Genomic DNA, 27,198 nt, shown 5'->3' with positions numbered 1-27,198 from the left:
ACAGAGCTGTCCAAAATAAATCAAATGTGAGCCACATAGGTACTTTAAAATTTTCTAGGGCCGCCTGGGTGGCTCAGTCGGTTGAGCGTCCAACTTCAGCTCAGGTCATGATCTCACACTCCGTGAGTTCAAGCCCCGTGTCAGACTCTGTGCTGACAGCTCAGAGCCTGGACCCCGCTTCAGATTCTGTGTCTCCCCCTCTTTCTGCCCCTCCCCTGCTCATGCTCTGTCTCTCTCTGTCTCAAAAATAAAAAAAAATAAAAAAATAAAATAAAATAAAATAAAATTTTCTAGTAGCCATATTAAAAAAATAAAAGAAAATAAAAAGATCAAATTAACTTGAATAGTATATTTCATTTGAGCCAGTGTATCCAAGATATTATCAATTCAATATGTAATTAATATAACAATCATTAATGATCTGTTCTTTTCTTTCCCCTGAGCCTTTGGTATAAGAACATGGTGTGGGAAGGGAGGCCAAGTCAGGATGGAATGCTGGGTTTTGGCAGTGGCTTGGTGCTTCTGCTGCACTGCTCTAGATCCATTCTCTAAAAGAGATATACTGGGAGCACCTGGCTGGCTCAGTTGGCAGAGATGTGACTCTTTATCTTGGAGTTGTGAGTCCTAGCCCACTTTAGGCATAACACCTACTTTAAAAATGAATGAATGAATGAATGAATGAACTTAAAAAAATTTTTTTTAATGTTTATTTATTTTTGAGAGAGAGAGACAGAGTGTGAGGCAGAGAGAGAGGGAGACACAGAATCCGAAGCAGGCTCCACGCTATGAGCTGTCAGCACAGAGCCCATCACGGGGCTCGAACTCATGAACCATAAGATCATGACCTGAGCCAAAGTGGGAGGCTTAACCGACTGAGCCACCCCGGCGCCCCATGAATTTTTTAAAAGAGATGTATTTGGGCAAAGGGCATTTTGGTACTCTAAATTAGTTTCCTAATCAGTTGTATCCATTTATGATACTACTCCCATGAATAAAGGTGTCAACATCACCAGCTTCAGATTTGGGAATTCACATTGTAATTTTGGGTTAATTTAGGAAAAGAGTTAATTTAGTAAAGTTAATTTAGTTAACTTAGTGAAAGAAATACTGTACTTCTCTTAATCTGCTTCTTTGACAACTAGTAGCATTAAATATTGTTCACACATTTATTAATATTTTTGTGTGAATTGTTTTCTTACAAGTCTTTGTTCCAATATTAGCCAAAGCCTTAATAAGATTCTTATCAAGTGGTGTCCAATTCTTGAGATAACAACACCATTAATCTTTTTTGTTCATATTTTTTGTAAATATATCTTCTAGTATGTTGTTTGTCCTTTATTTTGGTGATTTATTATTATTTTTTAATGTTTTATCTATTTTTGAGAGAGAGAGAGACAGAGAGACAGAGCCTGAGTGGGGGAGAGGCAGAGAGAGAGGAGGACACAGAATCCAAAGCAGGCTCCAGGCTTTGAGCGGTCAGCAAAGAACCTGATGAGGGGCCCAAACCCACGAACTGTGAGATTGTGACCTGAGCTAAAGTTGGAGACTTAACCGACTGAGCCACCCAGGTGCCCCTATTTTGGTGATTTTTTTTTTTAACATGAAAAATTTCTTTTCTGAAATTTTCATGTTGTCAAGTACTTCAATCTTTTCTCTATAGTGATACTATATTCATGAAGTTTATTATCTTGTGGAGGAAAGACAGGTGGGAATGAAGGAAACATAACACAAATAATTTCAGGAAGTTGTTTGTGTGATAAAGAGAAAATACAGTATACTACTATGATAGAAAGGCACCAGAAGGGCCTTCCCACTAGCACCTTGATATTTAAAGCTATTTTCTTCTAGACTTACTAGTTTAAAGCACACTTAAGTCTTTAAATAAAATAGAATTTGGGGCACCTGGCTGGCTCAGTTGGTGGAGTGTGCGGCTCTTGATCTCAGGGTTGTGAGATTGAGCCCCACATTGGGTGTAGAAATTACTTATAAATAAATAAATAAACAAGCAAGCAAACAAAATGGAATTCATTTTTTTACATACAGTGTAAAAGGTGGATCTAAATTCTTTTCTTCCTCCCAAATTGTTCATCAGTTTCCCTCCACCATTTATAGAAAAAAAATCTTTATCTCATTGTACTTTGACATCTTCATAATATACTAAAATTTTTATCAGAATTAGGATGCATTTCTGAACTTTCTATTATATTGAAGGAATCCATCTATTCTTACACCAAGACTTCACTATCTTACTTTTATTGTTTTATAGGTTTTACTTTTGATAGATCTTGTTCACCCTCCTTATAATACCTCCTTCACTCCTCAACACATTTTCTTTCTTGCCTGTTTAGAATTTTCCTTTCTCTCTTTTTGTCATATGTTTAAAAACATCCTTCTGCTTTTTTTTTTTAAACAAGAGTCTGCTAAATCTATAACTGAAATTGTAGGAAACAGGTATTTATGTAATATTTATTTCCTATCCAGGAACCTCTATTTTTCCATTCATTCACGTCTTTTCAGACAACGCAGAAGGTTTTGCAGCTTCCTTTGTAAAGAAATGTATGTATGTTTGCACACATATATATATCTTAGATTGGGTTTCATAGAAAATTGTCTCAGGTTTTCACAGAAGACACATGTAACAAACCAGCCTGCAGTGCAGTTGCAACTGGGTCCGTAGCTGGTTGGGGTGAAGGAGGGAAGGGGGTGGGGACTGAAAGAGATGCTCTGGAAACAGAATGGGACACTGAGGTTTAGCAATGTACAAATACAATCTTTGAGCGGATCAGAATGCTCAAGTCAGCCTGACAGTCACATTGTCTCTCCTTAGATTGGCCTTAGGGATGGCCGGGCTGTCAGGTGATGGTTAGTATTTGCCTTTCAAAGATTTATACTCTGCATGATCCCCTCATAACAAATGGGACTGCTCGTTTCCCCCTTGACAATATGGCAAATTATCAAGCTTTTTGATCTTTGACAATATGGAGATGCAAAATGGCATCTGATTTGGTTTTTGTTGTTTTTAATTGCTAAGTGACTAGATTTTTTTTTTTTTAAGAGAGAGAGAGAGCCCGAAAGCAGCAGTAGAGGGAGAGAGAGAGAGAGAGAGAAAGAGAATCCTAAGGCAAGATCTATGCTCTATCTTATGATCCTGAGATCACCTGAGATCATGACCTGAGTGGAAACCAAGAATCGGGCACTTAACCTAGTGAGCCACCCAGGCACCCCCCCACCCCCACCCGTTTGGGTTTTGAAGTGTGTTTCTCTTTAAGAGTGAGGTTGAGTTTTCCATAAGTTCAGTAGTCATTTGTATCTCATTTTGAAGCTAGCATGATCTGGACTTTGTATCCAATTCTTGCCTTGCAGAACCAGGGCATTCCTTTTATATCTCCACAGCTTCTGTTATCAGTTCAGGTTCATTTTGATTGCCAGTTGCCTAAAACCCTGACTCAACTGACTTTAGCAGGAGGAAAATCTTTTGTCTTACATGATATCATCTCCTGGGATACAGTAGTTCTAGAGTTGGCTAATTCAGCTACTCACCAACGCCATTGAGGTGCCCGGTCTTTCTGTCTTTTTGATTGCCACCCTCCGACTTGATTACCTCCTGCTCTCCAGAAGGCTGCATCATAGCCAGGCATCCCATTGAGGCAATACAGGATCCAGTAGAAGAATGGCTGTTCCTTACCATGAGCCACTTTTTAAAAAGTTTTTATTCATTTTGAGGGAAAGATCAACAGTGTGTACGGGTGAGCAGGGGAGGGGCAGAGAGAGAGAGAGAGGGAAAGATGCTCAGTGCTGGGGTGGGGGGGCAGGGGGATCCAACTTGGGGCTCAAACTCATGATTTGTGAGATCATAACCAAAGCCAAAATTAAGAGTCGGGTGTTTAAACGACTGAGCCATCAAGGCGCCCTACCATTTGCCTCTTTTTAAGAACATGGGAACTTTTCTTGAAGTCCCTTCTTAGAAAATATGCCCTTAAATCTCATTAGTCAGCTTGAGTTTTATGTCCGTTCCTAAACTAATAACTGGCAAGGAGCCTGCGACCATCATATTTGGCTCATGTGAATCAGGATTTTCCCTTGAATTATAATGAGTACAAGTGCACACTCTGTTGTCCCACCCCCACTTCTCAAATAATTGGGGTGCTGCCAACAGGACATGTGGACTTGTTGTAGGGGGACAATCAACTGTGATTGCCACAACTTTGCCTAATATGGCCCTCCTCTACTTATTCTCCCATCTGTCATTCATCTTTCAAGTATAGACTAGGGTGGCTGGGAGGTAACCTTCTTTGTTTCCTCTAGGGTGGGTGGTTAACTCCCTTCCCCTCCTACGGCAGCCTGTGCCGCCCCCGTTACACTGCATTGTAACTCAGATTTCATTGCTCAATCTCCTGCCACACCCCAGCTCCTTGAGGGCAGAGACTGGGTCTGATTTGTTTCTGTTTCTCTAGCCCCTAGGACAGGGCACAGTACAGACACTTACTTAACTCATGCTCCTTGAATGAAATCCATTTGCTAGTATTTTATTTTAGAGTTTCAAGTCCAGATTCACAACAGAGACCAATTTATAGTTTTGTGTTTGTGAATGATTTGTCTGCTGAGATTTGGAATTGGGATTATCTTTCCACATACAGCAAACTGAAGAGTGTGCAGAACAAATTGTTTAATTTGTGGATTATTGATTCCTTAAAAGTCCAGAAGTTCAACAAGTATTTCCTGAACACATATTATGTGTTGGGCTCCATCCCACTTGGCTCTTTATACAAGGGCAGTGTGAATGTGTTTATGCTTTAAGGCAGCATTTTTTCAGACTGTAGGTCGAGATCTGTTCATGGGTAGTGAAATCAATTTTGTGAGTTAAAAACCATTATTAAAAGGGGAAAAAAAAAGAATACCATAGAGTAGAACAAACTGTATCAGAATCAGAATGCATCACTCTTGGTGAAACTTTATATATATATATATATATATATATATATATAGTGTGTATATATGTAGTGTATATATATAGTATATATATATATATATATATATATATATACTATATATATATAGTAATTTGTTTATATAATGTTCTGGGTCAAGATATAAAATTTATTTTTTATTATTGGTGACAGTCAAAAAAGTTTAAAGCCAGTGCTTCAGGGGCCAATATGTTTTCTTTTCTCTTTCTCTTTGAAGTATATGTTTTTCTACTCCTAATGTCTGGGATCCCTGAAAGGAGAGAAAGACAAAGCTTTGGGGCTCTACTTCCCACCCCACACTCCTGCCCCAAGCCAGCTCCCCACCTCCCGCTCCCAGCCTTAGATTTGGTTGGCCTCGCACAGAGTTTAGAGTCAGAGGCAGAAATTCAATCCGAGGCTCCAGGACTCATTATCTGAGAAGCCTTGGGCAAGTCACTGGACCTTTCAGAACATCTGTTTCTCTTTTGTGAGGTAAAGATAACAATACTTGTTCCACGAGGAAATTAAGAGGATCCAGTGAAATGTGTGCAAGTAGTTTGTGGTTTAGCAAACTCCCTCCAGTTCCTCAGACGTAGCCCATGGGTTAAAAAAATTCTGTCTCCTGAGAAAGGAGGAAAGACCTCAAGGAATGACCCCAGAGAGAAAATTAAGAGGGGCTCCCAACACCCAGGGGCTGCAAATATTTGAATCAAAAAACGGGGGGAAATCAATGGGAAAAGGTCAGACTCTCCTACTTGTCTAATGAGCAGTAATTTTTAAATTTTTCCATGGAGCACACTGTCAGGGGGTGCTGATGATATGCTATGTTCCCTTTTCATAAACATTTGGAGGAAGGTAATCGGACTCTATCTTCCCTTTACCCCTTGCAGGAGGCGTGCTGGGAGACACCCAGCCTGAAGAGCCCTCACGCTGGGCACTGTGGCTGGGGGGGTGAGGTGGGGTGGAGTGGGATGGGGTAAGAATAGGGTGGCTCAAAGGAGAGGAAGCCAATTGGAGTGTTTGTTGTATCTTGAGGGTCATTCCTCACACATCTGATATTCTCTCTTCTGTGACTATCGCTGGGCAACTGTCACTGTGGACAAGTTGGGCATAGGCTATCCTTCCTGCTCATTTTCTCCAGCTATAAGCAATCCACCACCCTGGAAAACGCTCTGCACCCTTCACAGCCCAGGTTCTTCTGCTGTCAGCTCTGTGAATAGGAAACCATAGATGTGGTTCCTTAAAATAAAAAGTTATTTTTACTTGTTTGTTGTTGCTCCTGAATCGTTGAGACTTGGGAGAAAGATTCTGTAGGGGATTATGCTCCCCCACATCCCAAAACACATACACGCATGAACACACACACACACACACACACACACACACACACACACCTCCCTTGAGAGAAGATGGGAAGTTGGTTTGTCTGGGCTGGCTGCTGGGGAAGTGGAGGCTGATACCCTGCCTGGGATTTGTCTTTGTTTCCAAACAATGCCGAACAAGAGGAAATGGAATTCCGGGAGTTTTAGGTAAAGACTGGGGGTCCCCAAGAATCCAGTGGCTCTTTGCTTGTTTGTTTGGTAATTATTTTCCAGTGACTCCATCCTTATGGAGTCCCGTCCAGGATCACAGCCTCTCTTTCCCTGTTCTCTGACACATTTCAAACCAGCCTTGACCCTAAGGGTGCCAGGCTTCACCAGCATGCCTGGTGGAAGAGGTGAGGAAGCAGGCAGGGGTAGTGATACCTGCTGCCAGCACCAGGGAAAGAGAAAGATCTCCGCCATCCGAGAAGAGCTATAGCTTGCTCAATCTCCCCAGCACACCTGGGTGTGTCCATTTACCCACATTTGTGTCTAGTTATACTTTCTCGACAGTCACCAGTGACCGTGAAGTAATCGGGTTCCGTGGCTTTTTCTCAGGCCTCATCTTCCACCTGACTGCCCCTCTTTCTTAAATGCTCACCCTAGTGAGCTAATTCTCCCTCTACTTCTTGGACAATTCTTTGTTTCTTTCTTTTTTTTTTTTCTGCATTGCAAATTTATGATCCCCCCAAACCTGTCTTTAGCCCTTTTCTTTCTTTACTTTCCCTCTCTCTGGGCAAATTTTCATTTCTTTCACCACTGACCACGTAATATTTTGTTGAGACATATTTTCTTTCAAGAATAGTAACTAGCTTAGGCTAAGGGCAGGTTTACATTATCAAGTGTCTACAAAGCCAAGTGAAGAAGCGAGGGTAGGTTTCTGCCAGGGATGAACCCAGGAATTTGTAGGCTCCCAGGAAGGCAGGCAGAGTTGGCTGAAGTACTGGTCTGTTCCTCTCTCCTTGTCTGCTCACGTCTGCTTCCTGGTTATCTCGTATCTTTCCCCTCCTCTCCTTTCTTGGGTTATCATCTTACCTGAGGCCTTCATGACCTCGTTAGTGATTTCCTTACTGTTGGTTGTATTCTTCATCCAAGCAATTTTATTTCAACAGTATCCCCTCTGCCTTGGGTCCCATGCTTTAGCGGGCTCCCCTCTGGCCCACTTTGGCTGTACTTCTCCACGGGGTAAGGAATCCATAGGGCCAATGGGATGTTTCCACCCAAAGTCCCTGCTCCCCTTCTAGAGCTTATTTCCTGGACGTGGGCCAGCCTTTCTTCCACGTACATTCTTCTGAGGACAGATAGCACCACTGTTGTACTTATTCCTAGGCCTGAAAGGTGCTTAATGGGTAGTTGTTTGTTGGAGAGGGGTAGGGTGAGGAGGGAGTGGGGATGTGGATGGAGCTTGGACACGTCCATTGAATGTGCTCAAGGCCCCTTGCCCTGTGGGATAAAGCTCGAACTGAGAATGAGCCAGGGGCCAGGAACCAGCTTTCCCCCTAGCATTCCACCCAGCATGGAACTCGGAGAAATTCAATAATTCTATATTTGAACCTGGCCTTCCACATTGTTATGAAGGTTTAAGTATGGCAGGGGGTGTGTGTGGAACTTTTTCATTTAATAGTTGTTGGTTTGGTTTATAGCTTTTTGACATGTGATGTGGGCCTCCTTTGGACTCATGCCCTGGTCCCCACAGACCCCAGGGGCAAGTCTGTATTTCATGATGGCCAGTTTTTTAAACGAATATATTCCCTAAACAATCCTCTGATTAAATCATCACCTGCCTCAAAACGTTTGATAATGACTGCTACTGCTTACTGGGGAGTGAGAGGCTGTGGTTGTTCATTATTTTGGATCAGATGAAGCTGAAAGGTAGGACCTGCCTTTCATCAGAAAAAGGCTCAGGCCAGGCTTGAGCAGGCAAGGGAACAGCTTGCTGCTCAGAGCTCACTGGGAAGGCTTGGAGGACAGAAGCCAGGGCAGACTGACAACCAGTGTTTGGAATCTCAAGCTGAGATGGTATAAGCTCTTGCAGATAAGGGTCGGAAAACCAAAGGCATTTCTAAGGTAAGCTGTCAAGAAGTGGCCAGGCTGAAGCTGTGGAGGAGGGCAGGGAACACACACAGATAAAGCAGACTTGATTCCCAATGTCACTTTTTGCCTCTGTTCCAGATTTTTCTATAGTTCCCACGTGTTGGAACTTGTCCTAGCCTAATCCACAAAAGATGCTTCTAGGGGGTGGGCATGGACAACAGCAACAAAGCTTAATATTTAGCAGGACTTGGCAATCGCTCCTTTTTTTTTTTTCCTAAATCTTTTTTTATTTTTTAAGTGATCTCTATGCCCAGCATGGGGCTCGAACTTACCACCCTGAGGTTCAAGAGTCACATGCTCTACTGACTGAGCCAGTCAGGCGCCCTTCGGCAATAGCTTCTAATGAGGAACTCAGAACAATAATGAGCACATTATATTTATAATCAGTCTCCTATTGAACGTCTTTAAAGTGACTGAATTTGGGAGACAGTCCATTTAGACCAGGGAGAGGGTAAGTGGGTAGGACTAGAGTCGGAGGAAGTGGACTAGGGCAAAGTGACGTCCCATAACCTCCTCTGCACTTCCGAGGCTGAGTCAGGTGCTCGTGCTGGAGAGAAGATGTGGGACTGAATCCAGGCTAGGGCTTCCTTTGGGCACAGCACCACCTGCCAAGGCAGTGCCACCTGTGGTATTCTCATTCCAGATGTACAAGGATCAAGAGCTTCACGGAGGAGCTGTTGCTGAGCATGGGAGAAAATAGGTAATTTTAAAAATAGGGAATATGGAGGAATGTGTATTTTAGAAAAAGCCTTGAGTTTAAGACTAAAAAAAAAAAAAAAAAAATTGCATGCACAGCTTTCCTGGACTTCAAAAACAGACATTAAGGATAGACTCCCCCAAATCTGTCCACCAGGCTGGGCTTTCACGTAAAATTGTTTTATCTCAAACTCATTGGTATGGGTCTTAAAGGAGGAATATCCTGGCACTTTGGAAGGGATGCTGATGACTTAAGCGGCTGTGTTGTGAGGAACCTGAAGGGCCCCCTTACCCAATGCTCCTTATACCAGCGTGCATCAAAACCACTGGGCCCTGCTTGTTCCAGGTGCAGAGTTTATAAGATTTTTTTTTCCTATGTCCCCAAAGTTATCTCTTGAAAGCAACCGTAGTCAGGTTCTTACTTTTCCCAACAAAGCCACAAATTATTTTTTTATATTTAAAATTTTAAATCAGCTACTCTGGCTTTACCAAGGGAAAATAAAATCCCACTTGCAGAAGCTTAGGCATGGGCAAAATTAGTTAAAATTTTTCTCCATATTAATTTAGAAATAGTAATAAAAGCAAAATGTTCTAAAGGTTACGTCAATCAGGGTCCTGGCAAAAAAAAAAAAAAAAAAAAAAAAGCCTGAGAGTGAGTCATTTGAGAGAAGCGTAATAAAGACATTGTTTACAAAGTATGGGCTGGGCTTAGACAAAGAAGAGGGAATGGTGCCCTACTCTTGGTTTGGTAAGTGCAGGAACCATTAGCACCAATAGGTCTAATAGGGAGAGGGGGGCAGAACCAGCTAAGGGGACCCAGAAAGAAAGCCGAAGGGGAGGGCAGGATCACAGGAAGGAAGGAGAGAAATAAACATGCCAAGCTGTCGGCCCATCCTCCCAGACACTGGAGAGCAAAGGGAGCCCATCAGTGCAAACCCCTGTGGTGCAGCCTCTTGGGGAAAAGAGCAGGTGGAGAAGGGTAAAGAGTGGATCTGAGGGGCAAATGGAGAAAATCCAGCATCCATCAGAGACAGCTCAGGAACTCGAGTGGCAGTTGTGTGTTTTCACCAGTCCCAAAGAGAATAGTAAAGCGATTTGCTTTTCTGTCATCTTGTTTATATTACCTTGTAACATGTGTATAGAAACATATTGTCAATAGATGTTAAGGTCTTGTATCAGGGGAGGGGAATGGAATCCTGTGCCCGACGCCCAGTTCCATAGAATCAAGTCTCACTCCAGACATGTGAACTTTAAGTAAGCACTCTAAATGACGCACATCCAGCTTTTAGAACCACTGCGCTACAGAATGAAAGGGTGAGTGATAGCAGTTATCTGGTAAGGAAAGTGGAACACTTATCTATGTTGGGAAAACAGCTCTACGCCAAATATGGATGCATGTAGACAAGGAAAAGGCAGGAGAACAGACAAATGAGAACACTTGGTTGGTGAGGGGGTTCCAAGTTTTAAAACATTTTTTTTTGCTATGAAAATGTTCACAACAGAGCTTATTAAATTGAAAACACTTCTTTTTTTATTTTATAATTTTTTTTTACATTTTTATTTGTTTTTGAGAGAGAGAGAGAGAGAGAGAGAGTCAGAGCACAAGTGGGGGAGGGGCAGAGAGAGAGGGAGACACAATCTGAAGCAGGCTCCAGCCTCCAAGCTGTCAGCACAGAGCCTGACATGGGGCTCGAACTCACAGTCCGTGAGGTCATGACCTGAGCTGAAGTCAGACGCTTAACTGACTGAGCCACCCAGGCACCCCAAATTAAACTTCTAAGATAAGTTGGAGAAGGTAAAACATTAGGTCACCGCAGGGTCTGACCCCCGTCCCGAGTTGTCCCTAGAACTTAACCATGGGATCTAAGTTCTCTTGGTCCCTGTTAAGGGCTTCTCAGAATCCCAGAGTCTCCCAAGCTAACTTAGTCCTGAACAGATACCAAGAGGGAACATCTGTGGCCTGAAAGAAGGTCAGACCCTGACCTGGCTTCACAGAACCCCACAGGAAGTACAAATGGGCAGGCAGCCACTATTGACAACGATCCACCTTCTCCTGTGCCTGAGCTGAGTGGTTGAACCTTTGGGACTTGGGCTGAGAAGTCCCCTTCTATTGCTTTCCTTGTCAGCAGTTCCCAGACAGTGAAAGTTATCTGCCCAGGGGCGCCTGCGTGGTTAAGCATGTGACATTGGCTCAGGTCATGATCTCACGGTTGGTAAATTTGAGCCCCACGTCCAGCTCTGTGCTTACAGCTCAGAGCCTGGAGCCTGCTTCAGATTCTGTCTCCCTCTCTCTCTGCCCCTCCCCCACAAAAAAAATAAACAAAAAAAAAAAAAAAAAAAAAGAAGAGAAAAGAAAGAAAGCTACCTGCCCAAGGTAACTTTATGCTGCAACAGAAATAATCCTTGGGGCTAGAGACAGCAATGCTGTACTGGAAGTTTCCCAGGCAGCATGGCTCTTGTCTCTATGGAGGCCCTATGAGCCCTCTGCCTCTTTTTGAGGTCTTCTTTCTTAAAGTTTTTTTAATTTTTTTATTTTTTAATGTTTATTTTATTTCTGAGAGAGAGAGAGAGAGAGAGAGAGAGCAACAGGGGGAGGAACAGAGAGAGAGGGAGACACAGAATCTGAAGCAGGCTCCAGCCTCTGAGCTGTCAGCACAGCACGCCGGGCTTGAACTCACAGATCGCGAGATCATGACCTGAGCCGAATTCAGATGCTTAACCAACTGAGCAAGCCGGGCGCCCCGAGGTCTTCTTTCTTTGACTCACCTACCAGTGACCTGTAAAGCTCAGGACAGGGTTGGGACCCGAGAGGGAAGTGGTGCACGGTTAGCCTGGCTTCCCTGCTGAGGCCAGGGAGTTGCCTGCAAAGGGGAAGTTCAGCTTGTAGGCCCTTGGGGTAGGGAAAGAGGCCCTTTCTAACTCCAGAAGTCAGGAAATTCTCATTATATTCTATGTAAAGAGACCCCTAGTGTTTTCTGGGCTGACACAGAGAAGGACTATTTATTTCTCAGCAATGCTTGTCTGAATTGGCAAGCTTGGGCCGGAGCAGGGAAAAGCAGATCCAAGACAATCATGTGATGGAATTATACCTGCTGAGATAAAGAACAGTGCAGCTCCCCAAGCAAACATTCTTGCAGACTCTGCATTGCAAACTCTGGCTCAGGAGGCACTGGGCTAATTTGTCTTTTGCCTACTAACAGCAAATGGAGGGGGGCAGAGCCTGGCAGTGTCTCCAGATGCCTGGTGATTCCAGGATCACTCAGACCTCTCCCCTTCCCCACTGCTGTCCTCCCACTGAGGCCTAAATAACAGGTATGCATTTGCTCCACTTTGTCAAGGAGCAAGTTTTTATTTTTCCGAAACAACCGAAATCAAGCTCTGAACCCCCACCTTGGGCTGACTGGGGTTGTTGTGGGGTGGGGGGAGGGTCCTTTGATATTAATTATTATTGAAATTCCTTCTTCCTCTCCCCTGGGCAGTACTAAAGTCTAGGGGCCTACTTGGTAACAGAAGAATGCAGCAGGGGTCTGAGATAGTCAATAAAATAGCGACTATTAATATTCCTTCTTTTGTTACAAGATGCAACTATTGGGCTAAAAGGTTTCCAATATTAGCGTCTACTTTGCCTGCAGGCTCTGCTATAGGCCCTTGTCCGAGTTTTCAATGTCATATAATTAGAGATTGTTCCTGAGGCATTAGGTATGGGCCACGTCTGGGATGGGGGGAGAGTGGAAGGAGCCCTTCCCCCAATAATCTGGGTCAGTGTCTACCCTTCTTCACTATAGATAATTACTATTTGCTCCTTCCTTCCCGTGAATATAGAGATAGTTAGAACAGCCTCCACCTCTCCTCAGATTTCTGCCACTAAGACCCTCCTACACAGACACTTTGGAGCCCTGACTGCCAGGTGCCAACTCTCTCCCCAGACCCTGCTCAAGAGGCACAGGTGTCCACCATTTGAGGACATCTCCCCTTTAATGTCCTTCCAGGCTTGCAGATTTCAGCTCTGTCCCTCATCCAGGAAGCCTCAGCCTCTCTCCACCCATCCCCACTGCATCCTCTGGGGCACCTTCAGCTTAATTCCTTTTTGGGCTTGACCCTTGAATTGTAGAAAAGCTAGTAGCTAACTGCTGCCACTGGCCGAGACAAAACCAAGAGCTGAGATCACTGAACACAGAACCTTGGCTGATTTGTCATGCTAGACGGCCAGTGAAGAGGAACAGAAATTGTTTTTTTTCTTTTTAAAAATTTTTCCTATGGCACAAAGGGAAATAAGCCTGCTTTTATTACCATGCCTGAAATTCTGCCACCAGAGGCACTCCTTTGGGTGGGCTGTCCTTGTCTCCAAGGGATCCTAAGATGTGTCACTAGGACCTTACTGTAAGGGGTTCATTTGACACTGAGGGACAGTGGCAGGTGGGAGGACGTGTGGGGTGGGGAAGGCCTAGCTCTGTCCCACTTCACAGTCGGGTCCAGTAGCTGGCTTTGTGGTTGGTTATATCAGGTGACACCGACCAGGAAGTCTTCTCTTCTTTCTGTTGAAGATAAACTTGCAAGTTTCCTGTGGTCTGTTAGGTCCACATCCTAGGCAGGTAGCAAGGTGGGGGATTAGCTCGGATACTGAACCACCTGAGAGTTATTGCTGTTTTGTAAGAAATAAAGACCTTCAAGGCCACATTTAGAACGAGCTGGGAATCGGAACACAGGTTCGCATAACTGGCAGAGGTCTCAACTCACACTGTCAGGGGCAAGCACTGAGATAAAATTCTCATCAGGACTGCCAAGAACCAATAGGCATCTCTGGGATCCTATCAGGATTAACAAGCTATAAGCAGACTCTGGCTGGAATCAGATTCCTTCACCTACTGTCTGTGTGACCTTGGGGACATATATTCTGTGCCTCAGTTTATTATCCCCTAAAGTGGGGATAATAACATCCCTACTCCAGAGAGGTGTTGTGGGGGATTTGTTAGTATATTTCAGCACTTAGAAGAATGCCTGGCTCATAACAAGTATTATATAAATTTTAACTGTTGTGGTTACTGTTGTTGCCGTTTAAAGCCAGGTGGATCTTAGAGCCAGGAACTTCAGGCAAGCCTTTGGAGCTGCAACTAGAGATAGTTAATTACACTTGCTCCCAGTTTTTGCCCAGGGCTACAGATGAGATAATAGCTGTAAAATACCCAGAGTTTCCCTGAGTGGGGCAGAATACCCAGATTCATCACTAGAACCCAGGTACAAAGGCTTTTACCTTGGGGCATTGCAGCCTAGGACCCTATTCCTATATAGTTGAAATATACCCTGGGGGCTCCTGGCTGGCTCAGTCAGTAAAGCTTGATCTAGCTTGATTCCTGATCTAGAGCTTACTTAAAAAATGAAAAAGAGGAGGAGGAGGAGGAGGAGGAGGAGGAGGAGGAGGAGGAGAAATAAGCCCTTAATGGCTATAGGGTAAGGGGCTCTGAAAGGCTTTTGGGTCCCAATACATCTCCATCATGGGCTTGCCTCAATGCCTAGAATTGTCTCCAGTTTTACCAGGATTCTGAAGGGGTTATCCTGTCTGTAGCCAGACTGTGTGTGAATCCTGACTGCACTCAATAGCTAAGAATCTCGGAGAAGTTACTTGATCTGTGCACCTCAGCTTGCTTATCTGTAAAAGTGAGACTAATGATAGCACCATCTTTATAGAGTGTTTGAGAATTACATGAAATAATGTGTAAAGGTTTGGCCAAGTGCCTGGTACACCCTCAACACTCAGCAACGGGCAATGATGGTGGATTTGACTAGAGAAAGTATCAATTAGTGATTTCATATTTATGAATCCACAAATACTCAATTTTTACAGATCATATAATAAATATTATTAGGTATACAAAATTGCTGAAAAAGTAACATAGTGAACACCTTTATACACATCATTTAGGTTCAATAACTGTTTTATTCGTGACTGCCATTTCGCTGTTACTTGTGGGTTTTGTATAGTTACTTTGCTCTTATGTGGGTATCTTTCCCTCAATCACTTGAAAGTAAATTGCAAACATCATGACTGCTTCACCGCTAAATACTTCAGCATGTACCTCCTCCGAGTAAACAGATTCTCCTACATAACCCCAATACCATTACTACATCTAAAACAATAGGCAATGATTTTTAAATATTACCTAAATATTCACACATTTTCTGTTGTTCCCAAAATGTCTTTTAGTGTTTTCCAACTATGAGCCAATCACAGTTTATGCATTCATTGTGTTTGGTTGGCTCTTTCAATCTAGACTATCCTCCCCATCATTCCTTTTTTAGGGATACTGACTTTTGAAGAGGCCCGACTGTCTTACGTAACGCCCCACATTCTGGATTTGTCTTCCTGTTTGCTTGTAGTGCTGTGAACATTTTCAAAAAGGTTGAAAAAAAATCTGGAGCTTGAACTGGAGTCCCCAGGCTATCACAGGGACACATAACCCTATTGCCCATAGGAAATGAGGGAGGAAACAAAAAAACAAGGCATATTCTTTTTTTTTTTGAAACTCGAAACCTGTTCAACACTAACTTCCCATTTTCTGCTCTCTCACTCGCCGCCAACCACCATTTTACTGTCTGTAAGAATTTCACTGCCTAAGAACCGCATATAAGAGGAATCATACAACATTTGTCCTTTTGCTTATTTCACTTAGCATAATGTCTTCAGGGTTCATCCATGTTGTAACCTGTCAAAATTCCCTTCCTTTTAACAGCTACATATTATTCCCTTGTATGTAGACACCACATTTTGCTTATCGGTTCATCTGTTGATGGACACTTGGGTTGCTTCCATATCTTGGCTGTTGAATAATGCTATTAAGCACATGGGCGTATGAGTACTTGTTCACATGCCTGCAAAGCACACTCACTTTTACCTGTTGTCCCGGGGCTAGGCCTCATGTGGCCTCTGGCAACTGGTAACTTTAGAAATCATGTTTTGAATCCAGTTTTCCTTTTCATCGGTCTCTCCCTGTTACCAAGAGTCTAACATAAAATGACATTTGCAGTTTTGCCATTGTCTGGAGCTTCTAGCCATCGACAGCAACAAGAGAAATCTGAACATCACTCAGAGCAAATATTTCTATACTGTTTATTATGGCAAGTGTATTGATTATAACATATAATCTATATCTATATTATATTATAATATAAGGTGTGAGAAGCCGAAAGCTCAAAGCCTTTAAAACCACTAAATGTAAAGGGCCAGAGATGCCCCCCCCCTTTTTTGTTAAGTTTATTTATTAGAGAAAGAGAGAGCAAATGCAGGAGGGGCAGAGAGAGAGAGAGGGAGAGAGAGAGAATCCCAAGCAGGCTCTGCACTGTCAGTGTGGAACCCGACGTGGGGCTCGAACTCACAAGCCGTGAGATTCTGACCTGAGCCAAGATCAAGAGTCGGATGCTTAACTGACTGAGGCACCCAGATGCCCCCACAGATGCCCTTTGAAACCAACTTAATGAATTTTTAATCTGTTAGGCTTCCATACTTTAGGGAGCTCCCTTATTAAAGGTATTTACTCCAAGTCTCCAAATTAACATGCATGACTTACATTTAGCTACCCATAAACTATGAGAGGAAGCAAGGCAAAGTAGAACAAATGAACTCTGAACTGGATGATCATGAGATGGGATCCAGTATCTGAGTGCTATTGATAACCATGCGACCTGGGACAAAGCCTCAATTGTACTGTCAGTGCCTCAGTTCTCTCATCTGTCAAATGGGAGGTTGGCTTATAGCCCTCAAATGCTATGATTGCCTGAGCTACATTTTACTTATTTGCAGAAGTCAATAGTAGGGGGACAAGTGAGGAGAAGGGAAAGCCCTTAGATCGAGTCCTACTTTCTTCACAAATGAGTTGGGTGATCTTCTGTAGATCTCTCCATTTTATTTATTTTTATTTTTTTTTTTTCAACGTTTATTTATTTTTGGGACAGAGAGAGACAGAGCATGAACAGGCGAGGGGCAGAGAGAGAGGGAGACACAGAATCGGAAACAGGCTCCAGGCTCTGAGCCATCAGCCCAGAGCCTGACGCGGGGCTCGAACTCACGGACCGCGAGATCGTGACCTGGCTGAAGTCAGACGCTTAACCGACTGCGCCACCCAGGCGCCCCTAGATCTCTCCATTTTAAAAGTCTAAACTTTCTCATTTGCAAAATGGGGATGATAACTATTGCAGGGCAGTGGTGAAGATTATAAATAATGAAGAACGGTCAAAGGGCTTCGTATTTTTAAGGTGCTATAGGGTCACATGAGCATGGTTATATGGAGGATTTTAAGCCCTCAAGAGTGCTGCAAACGTAAGGGATTACTACAGAAGTAAGGACACCATTCTTTTAAAAAAATTGTTTTAAATGTTTATTTGTTTTTGAGAGAGAGAGAGAGATACGGAGTGCAAGCAAGGGAAGAGGGCAGAGAGAGAGACACAGAATCTGAAGTAGACTCCAGGCTCTGAGCTGTCAGCACAGAGCCCAACGTGGGGCTCGAACTCACAAACCGCGAGATCATGACCTGAGCTGAAGTCCGAGGCGTAACTGACTGAACCACCCAGGCACCCCGAGAAGTAAGGACACTATTCTTAGCGGCTCATTTATATTTCTACAAACTCACAGTAATGTACACTAAAATAGATTATGATTTCTGCTGTGCCCCTTTTGCCAAGAATCCATTCTCTGTTGGAACTGGGTATTTCCTTCAATTGCTTTGGATGTTTTGGTAGATCCTCCCCCATCCTTACTTTATAGACTTTCAACGGCTGTTTGAAAATGGTTTCTTTGTTTTGCTCTGGAACTTGTTGCAGCATATCTCGTTTCCACAGCCCTCCAGCCTGCCATGGAGCTTCGGTCCTGCCAGTTGTGATGACTCCGAAGGTCTTTGTCAGTTCCTTTTAGTCCTGGAACACTTGATCAGCTAGTTGGGTTGCATGTCACTTTAACCACTGAAGAGCAGGTTCCCAGGCTTTGCAGTATTTTACAATCTGCAATTTAGTTATGATTATTTCAACAAGTGTTCCTCACCAGAGCTTTAAATAGGCCTCATTAATGTTTGTTCCGGCTTCACTTTACAACCACCCGATCCTCTCTTCTAAGGAACTCCTTGTGTTTCCGGATCAAAGGGAGACTATTTGAGAAAAAGAATATAGGAATAGATGTGCTCAGAAGTGAGCTAATGGCTCAATGGATTACACATTTTGTTTAGAGTTAAGGAAGGTATGCCAGACTAAATAATTAGTCTGCATAAAAATTGGCTGGAACTCACCATAAAAATGCAGATTTCTGGACTCTGACCCCGGAGGTCCTCTGATTAAGGATTTCTGGGGTGGGTCATTTTGTTTTATTTTTATTTTATTTTTCCCACCCAAGGGTCATTTTAAAGGTGCTTCCAGGTGATTTTGATGCAGGGCTCCACATTTTAAAAACCTGGTGGAGAGAGCAACGTTCTCTTACTGTTTTAAGCAAGTTGACTCAAGATAAGCTGCAAACTTACTGTGCTCAGTCTCCATGTTCATAAATGGCCATGAAAACAGTAGCTGCCCTCCCAACCTCACAGGTTTGAAATGGGAGTAAAATGAGATAACAGATCCAGAACCATTTTGAAAGAGCTCACACCAGGGCCAGGCAGCCTCATCTTTCTCAGCATTCTCTTGCCCCAAGGGAGCAGACCCCAGCTGGCAGGATCCTGCCCTCACCCCACTAGGCATTTGCACATATGCACTTGATGGGAGGGAAGCCCTTGACCTGCCTTTGTCTACTTGGTTCAGACAGGCTCACCTAGGTTTATGCTCTTCTTAATAGAGCACTGTAGGACCACACGCATTTCTGTCTCAAAATCTTGGCAAAAAGGCACCTGGGATGACCCTCCTATAGGCCCAGGTCCTCCTTGAAATCTAGGTACATCTGCATCACTAATGATCCCTTTAATCTAATTTTCTACCATATCACATCATTTCTGGGCCACACAGGTCTTCTCTTTGCACCAGGGCTTGCCCCTGAGGGTTTGCGGTCCACACCCAGCCCTCATGCTTTGGCTGTGTTCCCAGGTACAGTATGTACCTTTTGAAGTTTAGAGTGATCCTTCACATTAGTCTTTTCTTCCTCCCTCTGTTCTAATCCCTTTGGCAAGAACCTTTCCAGGGTATTCTATTCTATTCTATTCTACCATTTTTGGCCACATTAAGCTTGGGGTAAAATAATGGGAGTATCATTTCCAGTTAAAGCACTCTGTCCTTCTCTTTCAGCTATATTGGGCAGGGCCCTCAACCACTGAGGCTTTTGTTAAATAGTCAGCACTTTTTGAGCATTCGCAGGTGTCCTGCAGAGCAAAGAGGGGCATGACTCCCCTCCTAAGGCCTAATTCTTCCTCTTACTCTCTCGCTCTGATTCCTTCACTTGTTCAGTCCAGAGATGATCCTTGGGCAGCCAGTACGTGCCACACATCAGCGAGACAGCATAAGACAGACAATATTCCTACCCTTATGGAGTTTATGTTCTAGTGGGGAAGACAGAATTAATAAGTGAGGAAGAACATTGAAGGTAGTGGTAAACATGACAAAACGACCCACTGTAGTGTTATGCAGAGTAAATGGGGCTGGCGAATTGCTATTCTAGATGAGAAGTCAGGAAAGGCATCTCTGAGGAAGTGATATATGAAAAAGAGACTTGAGTGTACCAGCCTTGGAAGGATTGGGCCCTGAAAAGCTGTTACAGGAGTTTTCCCCTTGATGGTTTCTGTGTTATTTTGCCAAGAAAAGAAATCCTTAGAAAATCTTATGCTCTATGATGACATTATGAAGATTATTGCTAGTATATATACAACAGCCCACCAGAATGAGTACTCAGCATATGCCCTGCCACAGCTCTGGGTCCCTTCTCAAAGGATCACTCTGGTCAGTGGTGGCAGAGAAGCCATAGGATCCCTCAGAGTAGACTCCTAAAAAGGCCAACTTTATCCAGTTAAATTAAGCACTTGATGAAAATGTTAAGCTTTTAGAGCCCTGGGAGAGGTTCCTATCCTTCAAAACATCCTGGACTTTCCAACTACATCCTGGAGACTGAGAGTCTTTCTAACCAGTCGTTCATTCTATAGTCAGTTAAAAGGCTTCTCTGCATTATCCTCAGGAGAACTGGCATACCCACTATGGCTCGAAAGAGGATTCGGACTCTTTCTTTAAGAGCAAGGGGGGCAAGGAAGAAACATGTGTTAGAGAGAACTAGAAGAGGAAAGTTGGGGGAAAGGGTAGAGCTAAAGAAAGGGGAAATCGAAGGAAGGAAGGGCTATGTGTCCTTGAGCAATTTAATCTCATTTATTTATTTATTTATTTATTTATTGAGAGAGCACACGAGCAGGGCAGGGACAGAGAGAGAATCCCAAGCAGGCTCTGTGCTGTCAGTGCAGAGCCCAATGCTGGGGTTGATCTCAGGAACATGAGATCATGACCTGAGCCGAAGTCAAGAGTTGGACACTTAACCTACTGAGCCACCCAGGTGCCTGGCAGTTTATTGAATCTCTAAGAACAGTAGCTTCTCTAGGCTTCTCCAGAGCTTGAGGAATTTGGGCACACTTGGAGTTGGGCAGAGGGGTTGGCTATGGCTGTTGTCTGCCCCTTCTGCCCTTTCCTTCCTACATTTCAGAAGGTGGATTTCCCCATGGGAGGGAGCTGTGTGTATCAGAGACCATTTGCTTCAGAGTAAGTGTGAAGGGAAGGCCTGAATAATTAATAGAGGAAGCTGGTAGAAAAGTGACATCTCATTATGCAAATGATTCTTCATCTTTAAGAATGAGCCTAGTGGGTAAGAAAGTATTAATGGGGTGAAACTTCCATTAGAATGTGACTACCATCACCTGTCATTCCCACAGGAGGGCTGTGTGAGGTCTAACTGAGCAAGAGATGGGATCAGGTGGGTTAGGGGTGGGAATATAGATGGGTCCTTCCAGCACTGAGCAGCCTACCCTCATGTTACCCCAGCGCCCCAACTGGAAGGGTGGAAAGAATGGGGAAAAGAGATGGGGGGAAAACGTTCTGAAGAGTTCTGTGGACTAATTCAATGACTGTTTAGAATAATAAAGTAACCCAAATAAATCCTGAGGTTCTCAGGAGGCTCAGTTTCCCAGAATCATAATCAAAGAAGGTAATCCCAGAGCCAAGAAGAAATGAAACCTGTATTCTAATCTTTAGAGATGCAAATCTGTCAAAGAATGCTAAAGGGGATCTGATTTATAAACCCAGAGGACACTCCTTAAATTCCCTTTTCTCTCCTCCTCAATCTGCATCTGACAGAGACTTTTACTACCAAATCCCTCAAATTGTCCTCAATCCCCAGGCATGTGTTTATGCCCCCTCTTGCTCACCCCTTCTTCTTCCTCCTGCCTCTCCAATCCATTTCTTTTCATCTCCCAGCTCTGCACAACCAAAGCTTACAAATTGATTTGGAAAAGACAAGACTGTTCCTTAGAGCAGTGCCGGTGCAGTGCAAATATAATGTGAGCCACTTACATAACTTAAAATTTGCTGGTAGCTACATTTGAAAAGGTAAAAGGAAACAAGTGAAATTAATTTTAATAATGTATTTAACCCAGTATGTCCAAAATACTATTATTTCAACATGTAAATGATATATAAATTATCAGGGGGAGATATTTGACATTTTTCTCATACTGTATTTTTGAAATCCAGTGTGTATTTTACACTTATGTTAACACTTCATTTATACTTTGTTTTATTTTCTTAAAACATTTTTTTTTGGTGTTTATTTATTTTTGACAGAGAGACAGAGCGCAAGCAGGGAAGGGGCAGAGAGAGAGGGAGACACAGAATCCGAAGCAGGCTCCAGGCTCTGAGCCATCAGCCCTGATGCGGGGCTCGAACTCACAAACCACGAGATCATGACCTGAGCCAAAGTCGGATACTCAACTGACTGCGCCACCCAGGTGCCCCTTTTTATACTTTATTTTAAAATGGACTGACCACATTTCAAATGCTTATAGCCACATGTGGCTAGTGGCCATATTGGACAATGCAACCTTTTAGGTTAGGTGAATGGGCAAGGAAAGGGAGAGACAGGGGCCCCAAATACAACGACATGGCCTGGTTCATGAAGGCATTTTCAGAAGTTGGTACAATAGCAAAACGATAAGAATAAGGGTAGTGTGCTGAGTTCTACTTAGAAACAAATGTATTCAGTTTCCGAGTTGTGAGATTGTGAGATGCTCTTCACAGAAATAATCATTTATGAAATGATAATAATAATTGATGGTACTCTTATTCTTCTTAATGTCATTCTGTGGCCAAATAAAAGGTGGTGACTGGGGTGGCTCAGTCGGTTAAGCATCTGACCTCAGCTCAGGTCATGATCTCGGGGTTTGTGGGTTCAAGCCCTGCATTGGGCTCTGTGCTGACAGCTGAGAGCCTGTATCCTGCTTCAGATTCTGTGTCTTCCTCTTTCTCTGCCCCTCCCCTGCTCACACTGTGTCTCTTCCTCTCTCAAAAATAAACATTAAAAAAAAAGTGTTTTATTGGACCATTAAATCCAAATGTCAGGAAACCACTGTTTATAGCCCGTCTTTTATATACATTAGCCCATTTAATTATCCTTACAATTGCATGATATATTTGCTGTTTTTTGTTTGTTTTGAAATAATCACACACTTTCAAAAAAGTTGCAACTATAGTGTATATAACTTTTTCTCCCTGAACCATTGAGTGTAAACTGTTGATTTGATGCTCCATCATCCTCCATATTTTATTGTGTATTTCCTACAAACATGGACATAACCTACAAATCCACAATACAGTTACGGAAATCAGGAAGTTATATTACTATTACCCAATAGTTAGATCCCATTTAGGTTTGAACAGTTGTCTTGATAATATCTTCAGTCTCCTTCAGTCTAGAGGAGTTCCTCAGTCTGACTTAACATGATCGTAGCACATTGGAAAATAACAGGCCAGTTATTTCATAATGACTAAGTAGTTAGTGGGGAGTTAATTTAAAATTATGCAAGTATCCCATTTCTCATCAAACTTTTACGTTACTCATTAAGTATTTTGATGCTTAAATTGTCCCCAGTGAAAGTCCTTTCAAGTTGTTTTCTGTGTCCTTTTGACACATCCCCATCATTCTTTAAGCACTTTTTTGCCTTCCAGCACATCTTTTCCGGGTTAATCTTGTACTTTTCCTACCTGGTGCTGGAGTATTCCACCATGGATATCTTCCTCATCCTCCTTGGGCTCCAACACCCCATGCCAGGACTCCTTTATTTATCTTCCAAGTCTTACAGTAAATTTTTAATTTCAAAAATCATTATTTTCAATTTCTGAGAGTTTGCTCATTTTCTGAACTTTTTTCCTTCTTTGTTCCCTTCCTTTCTTCTTTTTTTTAAAGTTTATTATTTATTTTTTTTTTAATTTTTTTTTTCAACGTTTATTTATTTTTGGGACAGAGAGAGACAGAGCATGAACGGGGGAGGGGCAGAGAGAGAAGGAGACACAGAATCAGAAACAGGCTCCAGGCTCTGAGCCATCAGCCCAGAGCCTGACATGGGGCTCGAACTCACAGACCGCGAGATCGTGACCTGGCTGAAGTCGGACGCTTAACCGACTGCGCCACCCAGGCGCCCCAGTTTATTATTTATTTTTGAGAGAGAGAGAGAGAGAGAGAGAGAGAGAGAGAATATGAGTGGGGGAGAGGCAGAGAGAGAGGGAGAGAGGGAATCCCAAGCAGTCTCTGCACCATCAATGTAGAGACTGATTTGGGGCTTGAACTCAGGAACCATGAGATCATGACCTGAGCCAAAATCAAGAGTTGGCCACTTAATTGACTGAGCCACCCAGGCATCCCTCTTCTTTTTAAATAGAATGCTGTTCTTGTTTCATGGAAGCAATTTTTCTCTTATCTCTCTGATGATATTCATTCTTTTTTTTTAAGTTCATCCATTTATTTTGAGAGAGAGTGCACGTATGAAAGTTGGGGGAGAGAGAGAGAGGGAGAGAGAGAATCTCAAGCAGGCTCTGCACTACTAGCGTGGAGCTCCACACATGGCTTGATCCCATGACCATGAGATCATGACCAGAGCCAAAACCCAGAGTCAGACACTCAACCGGCCGAGTCACCCAAGTACTCCTGATGACAGTCATTCTTGCTCATTTAGTTTTCTCCTGTTTCATTCATTGTTAGTTGGTTTTGGCCTTCTGTCTTTCATGTCGGAGGCCTTTCTCACACATCTGGTGTTTCTTGACCTTTGTTTCTATATAAGCATGAGGCACTGAGAGGCTAACTAGAACTTGGGGTGGTGGGCACAGATGCCAGATAAAATACAAGATGCCCAGTTCAATTTGGATATCAGATAAACAATAAACAATTTTTTAAAAATATAAGCATGCTCCAAATATTGTATGGGACAATTTAACTAAGAAAGTATCCATTGTTTATCTAAAATTCAAATTTACTTTGGGCATTCTGTATTTTTATTTGCTAAATCTGGTTACCCTAGCTGGGATCTGAGTCAACTAGCGAGACCTCAATTTTTCTTGGGCCTATCAGACTTCTCAGAGAAAATCCTTCAGTTTGCCCTTTGGGGCTACAAGCCCAGCTGCTGATGTGCTAGAAGCCAATTGTGGGAAGAAAGCAGTTGTGGACTCTCTTCAGTGCTACCATCCACCCCTCTTCAAAGTGCCTGGTGTCCCTCTCTGGAACATAATCCTAGAGGAGAAGGGGAGAAGGAGGGGGACTAGAAGTGATCTGAATGGGTTTTATATAAACATGCAACCAATCCCTGTTTTCAGGCCTGCTTAGAACTCTGACCTTGGGAGATACCGGTTGCCTCCAGTGGCCGAGTCTCTGAAACCCTAACTGATTTCTTTCTCCAGCATGTTTAGCTTTCAACTTTCTCTGAAATATTATTCATTTCTCTGATTTGCTGTGTCTTTGTCTAGTGCTCTTTCAGTCTTTCTGGTTTTATGTCATTGAAAATTTTTTTGCTGAATTTGTTTTGCGAGAATAGAGATAAATGTGAGGGTTCAATCTGCCACGTGTGACTGGACAACAATGATTTTTCCATTTATTTTATTGGTCAATATACCTGGAGGAGAAATTGTCTGTAATGTGTTGCCTACTCCGATGTCCTGGGAAAAAGGTGTTTTGATAGCCCAGGATTTTTTTTTTTTTCCCTCCTTTTCCTCCCCTGCCCCCAGTGAAAGACCAAAGGTGCCCCTGGTATAGGTTATTTGGCCTTCCAGACTTGGTACTTCAGCAGTGTTGGCTCCCCAAGGAGGGCTGGACTGGAGTGTCTATAAATCTTCAATCTTAACCAACTGTGAGTTTTAAACCTAACTGTTCCCTGCAGAGGTCTGTGGCTTAGAGCAATGAATTTAGATAAGGGCAAGGTTTATTGTTGTTTATTGCTTTACAATAAGTGCTGTTTGCTCATGGTAATTGGTTTACAAAAGCTCTTCAGTCACTAATAAATAAACACCCAGGGTCATTTGTTAAGTTGGAAGGTGAGGGGTCCCAGGGCTCAAGGACTGTGATCCCTGGTCATTGCCTACTGCCTTGGAAACTACCTCTGAAATGAGCCTAGGAAATTTCAAACGTAGTTTGATTACTTCCAAAAATTATTTTCTATCAATTCATATTGTTATAATTAAACTAGTTGCTACATGTGATAAATATTCTAGGCAGTAAAATTCAGGCTCCTAATCACCATAGACAAGGAATGGAAGTGAATAGCAAGAATGGGGCAGGAGTGCCAATAGCTCTCACTAGACTTGGCCCCATTTTACAGATGATGAAATAAGCCCAGAGAACCTTGTAGCAAGTAAGTGGTGCCAGTGGATTTAAATTCATGTTTGCCAGACACTGACTTGTAGAGAAGGATTTGGACCCTCTTCCAATTTAAAAATCTGAAGGGCCTGTGTTCATTCTGGGAAAACAAAGGGTAAAACCAAAGAACTCTCTGCAAACAGAAATTTCCTCTTCTATTTGCCAAACGTGGTTTTACACAAAAAGTCATTTCTCTAGCAGATATGGCAGGGCAGCGGGATTGGGAGGCCAGTTGTCAGGAAGGCTTCTACTTTAGTTGTGTTATCAGCAAACCAAATCAGAAAAGATACATGGTGGTAAGGAGCAAGAACAGCTTGCTCCTGGTTCAGCCCACAGTTAAAGAGCACTGATGTTCTTTTATAGTGGACAAGCTTATTGTCAGGAAAACAAAGAGACCTCTTTCCCCCTGACCAAAAAAACCCACAAAAGACAAAAAACTCCAGGCTTGATGGGACTCAGACCTGGGCCTGTTACCTCTAGGTAGGGAGCTATTAGAGAAAAAAGTGAGTTGCTGTGAAGAGTTTCATGGGGCAGGGGGGTAGAGCAGGGAGATGAATATGTCAGTTACTCTCAGGTAGTCCAGAAGAGTCTGGCAATGTTAAATTTTTAGGTTCATTTTAATTGTTCTGACGTCTTAACCTAGTAATAAGTTGTTGTTAGTCATTTTTATGCAATGATAAAAGATGCATAAAGTGGTTAGTGCTACTTCCTGCTCAGGGCCCCCTCCCTCAGGATGGAGTGTTATTGAGATACATTTTATCCAGGTAAGTTGGCAGTTTTATCAGAGTATAGAGGACACTGACAATTACCTCTCGTGCTGCAGCACACAATATAAAAAGCCTCCGAGTCCTAATTCCATCTGACCACGAGAACATGTCTTACAGAGAGAGCAACTTTGGTGGCCCTGGAGAATTTGGTCACCAGGTTACATTATTTTGATTGTAGAGGAAGCCCATATTCCTGCTTCAGAGCTAGGCATCAGTACATAGGGAGGTAGGTGATTAATAAATGTGATAAAATGGATATTCTGTGTTAAATGTGATCAAATGGATATTCCATGTTAGATCTAAGCTGTATGAGTTTTTAGATCAAGTTCATATAAGAACATTCTTGAATCCTGTCCAATACATTGAGGTCAGACTGTCCATGGAAAGCCACCATGCACAGACACTGGAAAAAAAAAATCATTCCTAATTTCGGCCATGTGACCCCCAGTATCACCTTGCTGATGTGTTTAATTTTTAGTCCCTTAAAGTGGAGAGAACCCTTTTTA

The 27,198-nt window shown here is 42.9% G+C and overlaps 1 protein-coding gene across 2 annotated transcripts in view; it reads left to right on the top strand.

Annotated features, from left to right (window-relative positions):
- FUT8 (fucosyltransferase 8) overlaps positions 1 to 27,198 on the top strand; it is a 409,669-nt gene that overhangs the window by 45,271 nt on the left and 337,200 nt on the right. Inside the window, exon 1 of one of the 2 annotated variants that reach the window (XM_047079498.1) lies at positions 21,994 to 22,035. The exons of the other annotated variant lie outside the window; for it this stretch is intronic. The gene's annotated coding sequence lies outside the window, so the exon portion shown is untranslated. Of the gene's footprint in view, positions 1 to 21,993; positions 22,036 to 27,198 lie in introns of those variants that run through there. 2 annotated transcript variants of the gene reach the window in all.

The sequence above is a fragment of the Lynx rufus genome, unplaced genomic scaffold, assembly GCF_022079265.1.
Source record: "Lynx rufus isolate CCGP_SWC_20201006 ecotype Redwood Valley unplaced genomic scaffold, mLynRuf1.p SCAF_17, whole genome shotgun sequence".
Taxonomy (NCBI): Eukaryota; Metazoa; Chordata; class Mammalia; order Carnivora; family Felidae; genus Lynx; species Lynx rufus.
The sequence above is the reverse complement of the archived record's forward strand: the minus strand, read 5'-3'. Positions and strand labels throughout refer to the sequence as shown.